At 35.9% G+C, this 15939-nt stretch overlaps 1 protein-coding gene across 5 annotated transcripts in view; it reads left to right on the top strand.

Annotated features, from left to right (window-relative positions):
- The window catches only part of IMMP1L (inner mitochondrial membrane peptidase subunit 1), a 70769-nt gene that overhangs the window by 1290 nt on the left and 53540 nt on the right, over positions 1-15939 (top strand). For 2 of the 5 annotated variants that reach the window (XM_010332690.1, XM_010332594.2), the window contains exon 2: positions 2386-2504. The exons of 2 other annotated variants lie outside the window; for them this stretch is intronic. The gene's annotated coding sequence lies outside the window, so the exon portion shown is untranslated. Of the gene's footprint in view, positions 1-2385; positions 2505-9995; positions 10056-15939 lie in introns of all 5 variants that reach the window. One more of the 5 variants, XM_039471181.2, reaches the window with a different exon arrangement.

The following is a 15939-nucleotide window of genomic DNA, read 5'->3' as shown; positions in this document are numbered from 1 at the left end:
CTATGGTAATAAAAATCTGGAGAAGATAAAATTAACACATAGAAAGCAACATATTACTTAACACAAACACATTAAATAGTATGTGCTAATTTTATCCCGTAGTAAATAAGCACTAAGACCAAAGCAAAAAGTGACAAAACAGTCCAATATCAGAAACTTCTTGAATATTTTTTTTCTTTAACTTTATTTTAGGTTCTGAGCTTCATGTGCAGGATGTGCGGCTTTGTTACATAGGTAAAGGTGTGCTGTGGTGGTTTGCTGCACAGGTCAACCCATCATCTAGGCATTAAGCCCAGCATCCATTAGCTATTCTTCCTGAGGCTCTCTGTTCCTCCACCCACACAAATATTTTTGATGCTCTGAAATTTTTGAAATACTACAGATAATTATTATTTTTTGACAGATAGCATTGTTTGTATTGTGTACCACATGATGCTATGAAATATATGTACATTTTGGAATGGTTAAATCTAGCTCATTAGCAATGCATTACCTCAGATAGTTATCATTTTTATGGTAAGAGTACATAACATCTACACTCTTTGCATTTTTTAAAGAATACAATGTATCATCATTATAGTCAAGTTGCTATAAAATAGATTTTTTGAAATTTATTCCTCCTATCTAATTGTAATTATGTATCCCTCACCAAGGTCTCTCCATCCCCGCTCCAACCATCCTGGCCTCTGGTAAACACCATTATGCTTTCTACTTCTATGAGATTAACTATTAGATTCCACCTATGAGTGAGATCATGTGCTATTTGTCTTTCTGTGCCTGGTGATTTCACTTAACATAATGGTATAATTAGTTTTTATAGGCTTCTGTACTACATATTCCTTTGTTTCCTACTGTATTTACTTAATGCTTTAGTTTTCCGAAGATGATGATAGTGGTGCTTTTGCCTCATTACTAGAACTGAAGAATCATTTTCCAACTTCATCTATAATTCTGGAAAGATGATCTACGTACACACCAAAGCATGCATGAATTTAGGATATATCTCTGGTATAGCACTTATCATAGAATAAATCTGCTTTTTTTTTTTTTTTTTACAGAGATAAAACCTTTGCTCCCAAATAAGCTCAGATTCTTGAACTTACCAGCATACAGTAGAGTTAACTATAAAACATGGGAATAAATGAAGTTTTCATGGAAAGGAAGAGTTAAAAGTTGTAGAGTTGACTCTAAAACATGGGCATAAATGAAGTATTCGTGGAAAGGAAGAGTTAAAACTTACATGTTTAGGTGTGTTATTAATTAATTCTTTATGAAAGACATACTAAATTCCAGGAAGTCCATCAGAGCTCAGGTTACAGGAGAAAAATATACTGTCTTCTTACTTCTTGAGTTCACAGCTTGGGAAGATAGATGGGTAAATAGGCTTATAAAGTACAGTCAACCCATGAACAATGTGAGGATCAGGGTGCCGACCCCTACACCCATGTAGTCGAAAACGCACATGTAACTTTTGACTCTTCCCAAACTTAACTGCTAATAGTCTACTTTTGACTACTGGAACCTGTACCAATAACATCTGTGGATTAACATATAATTTGTATGTTATATGTATTATGTACTGCATTCTTACCATGAAGTAAGCTAGAGAAAAGAAAATGTTAAGCAAATCATAGGAAGAAAATATATTTGCCATGCATTAAGTGGAAGTGGATCATGATACAGGTCTTCATTCTTATCTTCTTCATGTTGAGTAGGCTGAGGAGAAGGAGGAAGAGAAGGGTTGGTCTTGCAATCTCAAGGGTGGCAGAGAACCAGAAGGTAGAAGGGGAGGCAGGAGAGGTAGGTGCACTCAATATAGCTTTATGGAAGTTCATCCTAATTTGTCTGTTTTGCTTTTTCAGCTCTCTAAAAATGTTTCTGTACAGTATCAATTCTTATTCTGTTGTTTGCTTTATTTTCAATGTCTGTGTTATAGTAGGCATCCATGTCAGGAAAAGTCAAAGCAGTCTTGAATAACTGGAACAACACTTCTGCCAGATTGCCTAATATCAGCTTGTTTTCTGGCACTGCTTCTTCTACTTCTTATCATCTGGCACTGTTTGGAAGCATTCATCTCCGTCAAGTCATCTTCTGTTAATTCCTCTGGTGTGGTTTCTTTTGGCTCTTGAATTTCTCCAATATCTGTATCTTAAACTGTTCCCTCCCAACTTCTTTTTTTTTTTTTTGGCAATATCCACAGTCTTCCCCATGACTTCCTTGATTGACTGTTGTAAATCCTGCAGGAAACCAATTTGAGATAAATAGAAAACATACAATGAACATGATAGGCAATTAGCACCCTCTGATACAAGTGGACACCTCTTCAGTTGGTTTTTCAATGACTTCTCTGGCCCAGCAGTCCATATCACTTTTGTGTCTGTGCAGGTAAAGTGTATAGCAGAGATACTGTGAAGGCTCTCCTGGACCTGCTGGTATTCCAGCTGCATGATTGAAGGAATGAATACTAAAGTCATACCTACACAAAGGGAATTCCTCAACCTGTGGTAGGTTTTTTTTTTTTGCCCCCTTCGTATCATTATATTCGCAAAGAGAAACTATAGTCCTGAGTTATAGCACCACAGATTTCTTTCACTGTTTTTGTACTTTTCTACTTTTATTATACTCTGCTTCTTTGAGATCAACTATTAGATTCCATTAGATCCACTGTTAGAGTCCGTGTTTGACTTCTTTTGCTTAACATTATTTTTGTGAAATGATTCTTGTTAGTGTGTATTATGGCTGATCTATTCTTATTGCTGTATGGTATTATATAAATGTATTACAATTCATTATCTGTTCTGCTATTAAAAGGGATTTGGATAGTTTCCCATTTGTGGCCATTTTTTCAATGCAATCATACCAGTTTATACTCTTACCAGGAGCAATTGAGAATTTTTGTTACTTCTTATCCTTACCATCACAACATTTTTCTTTCTTTTCATGAAAAGAAAGAGGGTTGTGGTATGGCCTTGTCATTTGAATTAGGACTGATGAAGTTGAGCACCTGTTTATATGCTTATTGGCCATTTGGGTAAACGCTTTTGTGAAAGGGTCTATTCAAAGGGTCTATTCATGTTTTTTAATTTTACAAATTTGGATTGTCTGCCTCTCTCCCATGGATTTGTATGAGTTCTTTTACATTTTGGATAAGTTCATTTTCAAATAAATTCATTACAAGTATCTTCTGTCAGTCTGTGGCTTGTCTTTTCATTTTCCTGTCTTTTGATTTTAGTCAATATATATTTTGACTTGTCAATTTTGTCTTTTTGGCTAGTGCTTTGTGGCTGTGTTTGCTACTCCAAAATTTTGAAGATTATCTCCATGTTTTCTTTTTCTAAAAGCCCTGATGTTTTACTTTTAATATTTGTGTCTGCACTTCATTGGAATTGACTTGTGTGTGTTTGGTGTGAGGTAGTGGTAAAGATGCGTTTGTGTTTCCTATATTGGTATCCTATTGACCTAGCACCATTTATTAAAAGAAAGATCTTTCCTTGCTATGTTTACTCATCTTTTTTTTTGAGGCAGAGTCTTCCTCTGTCGCCCAGGCTGGAGTGCACTGGCATGATCTCAGCTCACTACAACCTCCGCCTCTTGGGGTTAAGCGATTCTCCTGCCTCAGCCTCCTGAGTAGCTGGGACTACAGGTGCGTGCCACCACACTCAGCTAATTTTTGTATTTTTAGTAGAGACAGGGTTTCACCATGTTGACCAGGCTGGTCTTGAACTCCTGACCTTGTAATTTGCCTGCCTTGGACTCCCAAAGTGTTGGGATTACAGGCGTGAGCTACTGCACCCGGCTGCATCATCACTTTATTAATAAATAAAGTCACACATAAATTAGGCAGATTTCATTTTGAACTTTCCATTGGTTAGTGTGTGTCTTCAGGTTCTTCAGGAAGCTGGCTTCCTTTCAGAATTTTAGCCACACTGTGCTGTGCTGACCTCAGGTTAAATTAGTAAGAACAGGAAACTCACCCTGTGGCAATTTTGTCTTACCTAAGTCTGACTACCCAGCATGTTTGTTTCTGTAGAGCCGAGACTCCATCTCAAAACAAAACAAAACAAAAATACAACTGTAGAGCCTTCATGTAATTGATTTTTGTCTTTTGTTCAGAGTTTATGGTTGTTATCTATGGTAGGATTGGTCTGTTATAAGCTTACTTTGCTATGCTGGAATGAGCTCTTACTATCCTTTTGTGACTGTAGTAATTTATTCTTTTATTTATTGCTGATAAATAAATATCAGCAATTGATAATGAGTTTCTTTTCTTTTTTTCTTCACTGTTAAATTTTGCTGGGGAGTTTTCACTTAATCTTTTTTTTTAAAAAAACCCAAATTTGGCTTTATTGGTTTTCTCAGTGTTTACTTTCTACTATTGAATTGATTACTACTCTTTGTTTCTTTCTGCATTCCTTAGTTTTGATTTGCTGAGGTTTTGTTTGTTCTCCCTTCTTATACTAAAAACTTCATTTATTGATTTTCTGTGTTTTCTGATAGATCATATATAGTTAGGGTGTGCTCTAGCTGTTCCTACAACTATGGCATTTTATGTTTTAATCATTTATTTCAAAATATTTACTAATTTTTGTTTTGATTTTCTCTTTGGTCCGTGGATTATTTAGGACATATTTGAAAGTGCTGAAATACTGAATTATATTGGATGCTAGGAAAGCAGAAATAAGCTGGAACTGACCAGGTCAAAAGAGTACTTATAGTCATCATAATTTTAGTAGATTTTAAGGTATAAACAGAAAACTGGGGAATTTAAATAAAAATTTAAAAAGCCATTGTATAGTCATGTCTAAGAATGTGCAGTGTAATAGGGTAAATGCGCCCAAGGGTGAACATGTTTTAGTTCAAGATTCATCAAATAAATCTATCTACAAGAAAAAATAAAGGCAAACAAGATGTTTTTAATGGTCAACACAAAAGCATTAAAATTTTTAGCAAAAAAAGAAAAAGACATTTCAGAGAATGGTCCAACGTTTGTATATTATTCAGTCTGGGACTTTTCTTCATATTTGCATGTAGCCAACATGAGGAATTAAATAACGGCTGATTGGTGTTCCTCTTACATGTCAACCAGAGTCTCATAGGCATTAATCTACTGTGTTAAAGCATGTGTGATGTTCTAATTATCATGGACATTTTGGCTGACATTTGAACAGTTTCCTTTCAGTTTGAATAATTGTGGAAGCCCGGGAGTAGGCCAAATATTTAAACTATTCCATATGAAGCTTCTTAAATCACATCTACTGATTTTGCATGAAGGGAACCCCAGGCTCCTAAAGCTCCTCTCTAAAGAAATATATAATTCCTGGACCAATGGGTAGTATTAGAGTGAAATTTATTATTTTGACTACTGTTTCTCAGTTTAAGAGTCTGGATATGAAGTATGTTTTGATGAGTTTCTTGCAGGATAAGATCAAAGTTAGATATCCTAGCAACCATTGTTTTCATTAACTCAGAACCAAATTGGATCCATTTATTACCACAGTTTAAAACATTGCTAATGGCTCTTGTTCTATATAATTATTCTACCTCATTTTGAATTCTGTTTTCTTAGGAAACTTTTTTTATTATTACTTTCAAATTTGATATCATTCATTACATTCTCAATCTTGAATTATTTTATAATCTCTTCCATATCTATGATCATATTTAGTTTCTCATTTGTAGTATTATATCTTTGAATTTTCTCTCAATTTACATTTTTTCTCCCTGACTTTGAAGGATTTTAGAAATATCTATTTCAGTGATATTTTCATACAACGATGTCTTAGATTTATGCATTAATTATTTTCTTTTTTTTTTTTTTTTGAGACAGAGTTTCACTCTGTTGCCCAGGGTGAATTGCAGTGGCATGATCTTGGCTCATTGTAACCTCTGCATCCCAGTTTTAAGTTAATTCTCATGCCTCAGCCTCCCAAGTAGCGAGGATTACAAGTATATGTTACTGTGCCCAGCTAATTTTTGTATTATTATTATTATTTTTTTTTAGTAGAGGTGGGGGTTTTACTATATTGGCCAGGCTGGGCTCAAACTCCTGGGCGCAAGTGATCCACCTCCTTCAGCCTCCCAAAATGCTGGGATTACAGGCATGAGCCACCATGCCCAGCCATTATTTTTATTTCTAAAACCCCGAATTTCTGTGTTTTTCTAAATGTATTTATTCTTCCTGCTTCTCTGAGTGTCTTTTGCCATTCTGTGCTGCTGTATCAAAATACCTGAGATTGGTTAATTTATAATGAACAGAAATTTTTTGGCTCACAGTTCAGGAAACTGAAAGGTCCAAGATTGAGGGGCTGGTGTCTGGTGAGGGTGTCCTTGCTGTGTCATTACATGGTGGAAGGGCCCAAGAGAGGGCAAGAGAAAAAAAGAGAGTGAACTCTCTGCCTCAATCCCATTTATAGTTTGCATTAATCCATTCATGATTTTGGAGCACTCAGACCTAAACACCTCTCAATTGACCTCACCTCTCAAATTGCACTGGGAATTAAATTTCCAACAGGTGCTTTTTGGGGACACATTCAGACTGTAGCACTTACGTATGTTTTTTCAGTGTAGGAATTGTTAAAGCAATAATTAAAATGCAGTTAAGTAATCTATCGTGATAATATCCAGATGAGCCCAGTCCAGTAGAACCTCCTGTGTTGATGGAAATGTTCTGTATCTACACTGTCCAGTATAATGGTCATTAAACATATATGATTATAGAGTACTTAAAATTTGAGTGATATGACAGAGGAACTGAATTTTAATCTTATTTAATTTTAATTATTTTAGGTTATTTATTTAAACAGCTACATGTGGCTAGTTTGTACTATATTAAATCACACAGCTTTAGATCAAGATTTGGCAAGCTTTTCCTATAAAAGACCAAATAGTAAATATTTTAGGCTTTGTGGTCCATATGGTCTCTATTGCAACTATTCAACTGCTGTGGGAGCACAAAAGCAGTCACAGATAACATGTAACTGCATGAGCAAGAATTTGTCCCAGTAAAACTTTATTTGCTGAAATAGAGTCTGCTGAATTTGACCCATGTGCCCTCATTTGGCAACCTCTGCTCTAGATTTAAAAAAAAAAAAAAAAAAAAAAAAAAGTGTCTACAGCTCTATGTATTTTTATTTCATTTGCCCTGTGTTCCCTGAGTCCTTTCAAGACCCCACTTTGGTGGGGTAGGGGTGGGGAGAGCAGAGGGGAGAGAGAGTGTGTGTATGTGTGTCTGTGTGTGTGTGTGTGTGTGTGTGTGTGTGTGTATGTGGAATAGATTTTTGGAGGGGAGAGAGGAGTGACTTTTCCTGAAAGTTTAGGAACATTACACTCCTTTGGATTGTTCCTCTGACTTTTTCTCCGCCTTTTCTATTTTTTGTGAATGGGAGAAGGTGATGGCAGACAGGCATATGTTTTATGTTTATACTCCATTCTTTTAATTCTCTGCCTTTCCTTTTACAGATGCAGTATCTTTTCAGTATCTCTGCCAACATTAAATAGATTTCCTTTCCTTTTTTTTCTCCCTGAATTACCTGATTTCTCTAGGGTTGCTTATTCAGATTAGTTATTTTCATTACGGACCTTCTTTCTTATGCTTGTGGTTTCCTTAAATGTAGGCTATTTATTCATGTTCATAAATAAAGGAAGAGTTGAATAATATAGATAACTGGAGTAGGTTTTCTCTGTCTTTGTTTTTCCAACAAATCTTTAGCTTAAATGGAAAAAAACAGTCTGACCAATTTTCTTGTAGGTTGGTAGGACTTAATGTATTGGTGTGCCTTAATTTATTGGTGTGCTTTGCTTCAAAGTGTGTAATTAAGGAGCAAGTACACTGATCCAGTCCTTCTCAAATAGCCAAATAAAGATGCCCCTATACTGGCTCTCCAATCTCTATACTTAGACACCAAATTCTTCTCAGGCAGATCATACCTTTTTTACTTATTTATTTATTTTAGCCTCCAGAACTGCTGATTTAGCTCTGAACCCCTTTGGAGCCACAGGATGAAGCATCCCATCTTCCTGAAGCATTTTCGTGTGTTTGTGCTTGACTAGAGGTGGACATACATTTTCTGGGACCAGTTAGTAAATATTTTAGGTTTTGCAGGTAATATGATCTCTTAACTCTGCCATGGGAAAGTAGCTGGAGATAACATTAACAAATGAGCATGGCTGTGTTTTAGTAACACTTTGTGTACACTGAAATTTGAATTTTGTGTAGTTTTCACATGTTAGAAAATATGCTTCTTCTTTATTCTTTCAGCCATTTAAAAATGCAAAAGCATGTGATGGGCTGGGAGATTTGCCCTGTGAACCATACTTTGCCAGCTATGTCTTGACTGTTATTCACTCCGTTCTTTTCAACCTATCACTATGGTTTTTTATATGCCTGGTCCTCCAGAAATTCTTCAAAATCTCTAGTATGTTGATGCCTTTCACTCCTTTTCTCATTGTTTATTTCTATTTATTTTTTAAAACATACTATCTTTTCAGTGCAGTTTTTGAAGAGAGTAGCAGTAAATCTGCTGTTTTGAACCACAGTCCCATTTAGGCATGATATTTGAAACAAAAGGCACATGGTAGAGCTGAAATGTTAAGTATCTTCAGTATTTTCTTTACTATCTCCACTTCTCTATCCATGAACGTACAGTAATTAATTATACTAAGTAATGTTTTTATTGAATGCTTATTGTAGTTTCTGGAATGTTTTGAATGCTTTATATTAATGGTGTCACATAAAGGATAAGTAACTTGTTCTATTTAGGTCAGAAAGCTTGTAAGTAGAAGATCGAGGATTCACAATAGAGTTAGGCTGTCTGACTCCAGAATTCATACTCTTATCCACTATTTTCCACTTCAGTCCAAATATAGCCTTAGTTTCCTCCTCAAGGTAGCTTTATATGTAGCCAATTTATGGATATTAACATAAAACATGAAGCATATTTGCCCTGATAAAATGGGTATATATTCATAGTGATTAAAAGGGTGAGGAAAAGTGATGAGAAACTGATTGAGGTAGTAAGTGGGACATAGGTAGCTGGGAGGTAAAAGATTTGAAGTTTCATAAGACCTGTTTTAATCTTGTAAAAAAAAAAAATTAGAACTCTTTGTTTCTCCAGGACATAGAAATTTCACTTTCAACTCAGATTAAAGGATTTTATAACAGTGTTATCCAGTGCTGAAACAGATTCCTTTGTAATAAAATATTTGCTTCTTAAAATATTTAGAATTTTAATTTTATAGTTTTGCTTTCTGTATTTTTTTATTCCCCAAAGGGAAAGGTTTAAAGAATAATATTAAAGGTCATTTGGTATTACAATTTTCAATTAGTCAAAACGAAAAATTTGAAAATAATTTTATAGTCTATTTGGTATTCTAAGGTTGAATTTTTTTTAATGTAAAGCAAATTACGTTTTTTCTACTAACATTTCCTGAGTCAACTCACATGAAAATTAATAGATTATCATCATATGTGATGATGATTTTTCTCTCACTGAGCATTAGAATATGTTCACTTTACTGCTTATCAGTAGCCAAGTTTTGATTGTCTAATTGAAGTATTAGTGTCCATGTCTGCTCTCTGAACTGGCTCAAGGTCTTGAGCTTTCTACAAAAATTTTTTTATGTGTGATAAAAATATACCATAACATAAAATTCATCACTTTCATCATTTTTAAGTATACAATTAAGTGACATTAAGAATACTTACTATGTTGTGTAATCATTGCCACTATTTCCAAAACTTTTTCATCATTCGAAAAAGAAATATTGTACCCAAAAAACTAACTTGTTATTCTCCTTTGTTTTAACCCCTGATAACCTGTATTCTACTCTCTATGAATTTGCCAACTTACTATAAGCACCTCATATAAGTGGAATCATACAATATTCTTTTGTTAATATTTGCATAATTTTTACTTAGCATAATGTTTTTCAGAGTTCACATATTTTGTATCATGTGTTGGAACTTCATTTTTTTATTGCTGAAAAATCTATTGCAGATGCTGTTTGACTTAGGATGGAGTTATGTCCTGATTAGCGCATTTTAAGTTGAAAATACCGTAAGTTGAAAATGCATTTAATACCCTGATAAACCCATTATGAGGTTGAAAAATCATAAGTGAAACCGTTGTTAAATAAGGGACAATCTGTGTGTGTGTGTGTGTGTGTGTGTGTATAATATATATACAATCATATATATGATTGTATGTAAGATTATTATATATAAGATTGCATACGTAAATTATAACTTATATATAAGATCACACACACACACACACACACACACACACACACACACCAGAGTTTGTTTATCCATTCATCTGTTGATAGACCTCATGGTTGTTTTACCTTTGTCTATTTTAAATAGTGCTACAGTGAACATTGGCATACAAGTATGTTTGAATCTCTGTTTTCATCTCCTTTGGGTGTACGCATTACAGTGAAATTGCTGGATTATAAAGAAATTCTATGATTAACTCTTTAAGGTACCACCAACCTGTTTTCCACATTGGCTATACCATTTTGCATCCCCACCATTAGTGCACAAGGGTTACAGTTTCACCACATCCTTACCAACATTTGTTATTTATTTATTTATTTTTTATAATAGTCATCCTAATGCATATGATGTAGTATTGTGGTTTTGATTTGCATTTCCCTAATGCCTAGGGATGTTTAACATCTTTTCATGTGCTTATTGGCCATTTGTATGCCTTGTCTGGAGAGATGCCTTTTGAAAACCTTTGCCGATTTTGAATTGTGATGGCTTTGTTTTGTTTTTTTGCGGTTGTTGTTGAGTTATGTATTTTTTATATATTCTGGACCTTGACCCTTAGATATGTGATAGGCAAATACTTTCTCCCTGTGATGGTATTTTTTGATGCTCAAAAGGTTTTAATTTGAGGAAGTCCAGTTTATATATTTTTATTTCTTTTGTGGCCTGTTTTTGTTGCTGTATCCAATGAATCATGGCCAATCAAGATTTATATAGTTTTAGCTCTTACATTTAGGTTTTTGATCTATTTTGAGTTAATTTTATATGGTATAAGACAAAAGCCCAACTTCTTTTTTTTTTTATGTTGATACCTAGTTTTCTCAATGCCATGTGTTGAAAAGACTGCCTTTCCACCATTGAATGGTCTTGCTACCCTTGTCAAAAATCATTTGGCCATTTATGTCAGCATTATTTCTGTGCTATTCATTCTATTTTACTGGTTTATAGATCTGTCATTATGCCAGTACCACATTCTTTTGATTATTACAACTTTGTACTAAATTTTGTCTCAGGGCTTAAAATAATAATAACAACATTTGAAACCACTGTGTGTAAGTCCTTCTGCCGTGACTTTAAGTTTCCTGAGGGCTTCCTAGCGCTGTAGAACTGTAAGTCAATTAAATCCCTTTTTTGAAAAAAACAAAACAAAACAAAAAAATTACCCAGTCTCAGGCAGTTGTTTATGCATGCCCGAGACTGGCCTGAGAATGAACTAATGTAATAGTAAATTGGTACTGAGGGAGTGGGGCACTGCTGTATGGATACCTGAAAATGTGGAAGCGACTTTGGAACTGGGTAACAGGCGGAGGTTGGAACAGTTTGGAGGCCTCAGAAGAAGACAGGGAAATGTAGGAAAGTTTGGAACTTCCTAGAGACTTGTTGAATGGCTTTGATCAAAATGCTGATAGTGATATGGACAATTAAGTCCAGGCTGAGGTGGTCTCAGGTGGAGATGAGCAACTTACTAGGAACTGGAGCAAAGGTAACTCTTGGTATGCTTTAGCAAGGAGACTGGTGACATTTTGCCTGACTATGCCATTTTCTGGGGACTAATTCAAGACAGCTACAGAAATTTGCATAAGTAACAAAACCCAGTGTTAATCACCAAGACAATGGGGAAAATGCCTCCAGGAAATGTTGGAGGCCTTCACAGCAGTCCCTTCCATTACAGGCTTCTAGGAGGAAAAGATGGTTTTCTAGGCAGGGCCTTGAGTTCCCCCTGTTCTGTGTAGTCCTGGGCCATGGTGTCCTGCGTCCCAGTTGTGTCAGCTCCAGTGATGGCTTAAAGGGGCAAAGGTGCAGCTCAGGCCGTTGCTTCAGAGGGTGCAAGTCCAGAGGCTTGGTGACTTCCACGTGGTATTGGGCCTGTGGGTGCACAGAAGTCAAGAATTGAGGTGTGGGAATTTCCTCATAGATTTCATAGGATATATGGAAATGCCTAGATGTCTAAGCAGAAGTCTGCTATAGGGGCAGAGCCCTCACGGAAAACCTCTGCTAGAGCAATGTGGAAGGGAAATGTGGAGTTGAAGCGCCCACAGAATCCCTACTGGGGCACTGCCTAGTGGAGCTGTGAGAAGAGGGCCATGGTCTTCCAGACCCCAGAATGGTAGATCCACTGACAGCTTGCACCATGCATGTGAAAAAGCTGCAGACACTCAAAGCCAGCCCATGAAAGCAGGCAGGAGGGGGCTGTACCATGCAAAGCCATAGAGGCAGAGTTGCCCAAGGCCTTGGGAACCCACCTCTTGCATCAGTGTGACCTGGATATAAGATGTGGAGTCAGAGGAGATCCTTTTGGAACGTTAAGGTTTAAAGACTTCCCTATTGGATTTTGGACTTGCATAGGTCCCATAGCCCCCTTTTTTTGGCCAATTTCTCCCATTTGGAATGGATATATTTACCCAATGCTTGTACCCTTGTTGTATCTAGGAAGTAACTAACTTGCTTTTGATTTTATAGGCTTATAGGTGGAAGGGACTTGCTTTATCTCAGATGAGACTTTGGACTTGGACTTTTGGGTTAATTCTGGAGTGAGCTAAGATTCAAGGGAACTATTAGAAAGGCATGATTGTGTTTTGAAATGTGAGGACATGAAATTTTGGTGGGGTTTGAGGTGAAATGATATGGTTTGACTATTCCCCTACCCAAATGTCATCTTGAATTATAGTTTCCATAATCCCCACATATTATGTGAGGGAACCGGTAGGAGGTAATTGAATCATCGGGGTGGTTACCCCCATACTGTTCTCATTATAGTGAGTGAGTTCTCATGAGATCCGATGGTTTCATAAAGGGCTTTCCCCTCTTTGCTTGGCACTTCTCCTTCTTGTCATCATGTGAAGGACATGTTTACTTCTCCTTCTACCATGATGGTAAGTTTCCTGAGGCTTCCCCCTTCCTGCAGAACTGTGAGTCAATTAAACCTCTTTTCTTTATCGATTACCCAGTCTTGGGCACTTCTTTACAGCAGTGTGAGAACAGAGTAATACAATTATTTTGGCTTTTCAGGGTCCCTTAATATTTTTTATAGAAAAACTACAGGCATGCATGATCTTACTTGTGTTTCACTTTACCAAATTTTGAAGACATGACATTTTTTACAAATTGAAGATTTGTGACAACCCTGCAATGAGCAAGTTTGTTGGTCCTATTTTTCCAACAGTGCATGCTCACTTTGTGTATCTGTGTCACATTTTGATAATTCTTGCAATATTTCAGTATTTCAAACTTTTTCAACATTATTATATCTGCAGTGGTTATCTGTGATCAGGGTCTTTGACGTTGCTATTGTAATTATTTTGAGTACCAGAATCTGTGCCCTTATAAGATGGTTAACCTAATAAATGTATGCATGCTGACTGTTCTATCAGCCAGCTGTTCCTCCATCTCTCCTTCTCTGACCTCCCTATTTACTCCCTATTCACTTCATTGTGTTTCTGAGACACGATAATTTTGAAATTAGGACAATTAACCATACAGTGGTCTTTAAGTGTTCAAGTGAAAGAAAGCATTGCATATTTGTCACCTTAAATAAAAAACTAGAAAATGATTAAGCTTACTGAGGAAGGCCTGTTGAAACCTGAGACAAGCCAGGAGGTAGGCCTCTTGCAAACAGTTAAGCTATGAATGCAGTGGAAAAATTTGTGAACTCATGAATGATAAGAAAGAGAAGCAACCTTATTGCTGATATGGAGAAAGTTTTAGTTGTCTGGGTAGATGAAATCAGCGACAACCTTCCTTCAAGTCACAGCCTAATCAAGAGTAAGATCCTGTTTCTTTTCAATTCTGTGAAGGCTGAGAGAGGTGAGGAAGCTACAGGCGAACATTTGGAAGATAGCAGAGGTTGTATTAATGAGGTTTAAGGTAAGAAGCCATAACATAGCAGTGTATGGTGAGCTGTAGCAAGTTGTCTATATCTAGCAAAGATAGTTGATATAGGTGGGTACATGAAATAACAAATTTTCAGTGTAGATGAAAACAGCCTTCTGTTGGAAGAAGGTGCTACCTAGAACTTTTCATAGCTGGAGAGAAGTCAATGCCTGGCTTTGAAGCCTCACAGGACAAGCTCACTCTTCTAAGAGGATAATGGAAACTATTAAGTTGAAGCCAGGGCTTATTTACCATTATGAAAATCCCAATGCCCTTAAGAATTATACTAAATCTACTCTACCTGTTCTCTGTAGACAGAACAATAAAGTCTGGGTGACAGCACATCTGTTTATAGCATGGTTTACTAAATATTTAATGTGGGTCTCCCATGCATGTTTAGAGGATCTCTACCATTATAAGAATTCTTCAAAGATCCTTCCTGGATAACCTCATTTCTGTTCCTAGCCTCTGCTGAAAAGATTGATTGGACCTGTTAGTCACACACCTAATCTCTTCAGAAAAGGGTTTTCAGCCACATCCTTGGTCCTTCTCCAGCGCATGCTTTATCAACTTTTACAATTTAGATAGGCTAAGAATTTTCCAAATCATGGACTTTTCTTTGCTTAACAATTTCTTCCTCAGTTCATTTCTTTTCTCTCACATTTTACTGTAAGCAGCTAGGAGAAAACAGTGTACACTTTAATACTTTGCTTGGAAATCTCCTCAACTACATATTCAAGTTAATTGCTTACCAAGTTCTAATTTCCGCCATATAGGACACATTTCAGTCAAGTTTTCAAAGCCACTTTACAATCAGGACTGCTTTTTCTTTCCAATTTAATGTTCTTCATTTCCTTCTTCAGACTTCATCAGAAACCTTTTTAATGTTCCTGTTTCTACCAACATTCTGTTCATGATAATGTATGTATTCTTTAAGGTAATAGAAGCTTTCTTTACTTCTTTTCCTTCTGAGCCCTTAGCAGAATTCTCTTAAGATTTATTTTTCTACCAAAAATGTCTTCAATGCAGTCTAGGCTTTTTCTATTTTTAGGTATCTATTGCAGCAGCACTCCATTTTTTGGTTTGAAAATCTATGTGAGTTCTCTAAAATTACCATAACAAATGAACAAAATCTTGGTGGCTTAACATACAGAGATTAATTTTCTCACAATTTTGGAGGTCAAAAACACGAAGACAGGCGTCAGCAATGCCATGTTTATTTTGAAAACTAAGGGAGAATCCTTCTTTACTTCTACAGCTTGTGGTGGCATGTTATTCCTTGCCCTGAGTCAGTGTGACTCCAGGCTGCCTTCATTTTTACATTGTTCTTTTCTCTGTGTCTTCCTGTGTCCTTTTCTGTCTTTAATGAGGACATTGTCATTGGATTTAGGGTCCTTTCTAATTGTAGTAGGATCTCACATTGGTCCTTACCTTAATTACATCTGTGAAGATCCTTTTTCCAAATAAGATCATATTCTGAGGTTCCAGGTGAACATGAATTTGGGTAGGGGAGGCAGGAAGGGTGAACATTTCTCAACTTACTATAGTCTCTTTTTAGGTTATTATATTATAAATGGTATTATATAATCTATGTACAAATTTTAAAAATTTCAAGTCTTGTGAGTAATTATTATGAAATTATTTTACAGCATATTAATACCTTTAATGTTAATACTTAGTGCTGAACAGGAAGATCACTTTTATTCTCAGACTTTATAATATATATTAGAAATAGGGGGTTATTTAACGTACTTTGGCTTTTTAATGTGGATATTGCACATTACATGTACACACTTATG

Source organism: Saimiri boliviensis, chromosome 6, assembly GCF_048565385.1.
Source record: "Saimiri boliviensis isolate mSaiBol1 chromosome 6, mSaiBol1.pri, whole genome shotgun sequence".
In the NCBI taxonomy this organism is placed as follows: Eukaryota; Metazoa; Chordata; class Mammalia; order Primates; family Cebidae; genus Saimiri; species Saimiri boliviensis.
Note: the sequence above shows the minus strand (reverse complement) of the source record. Positions and strands in the feature narration are given on the sequence as shown.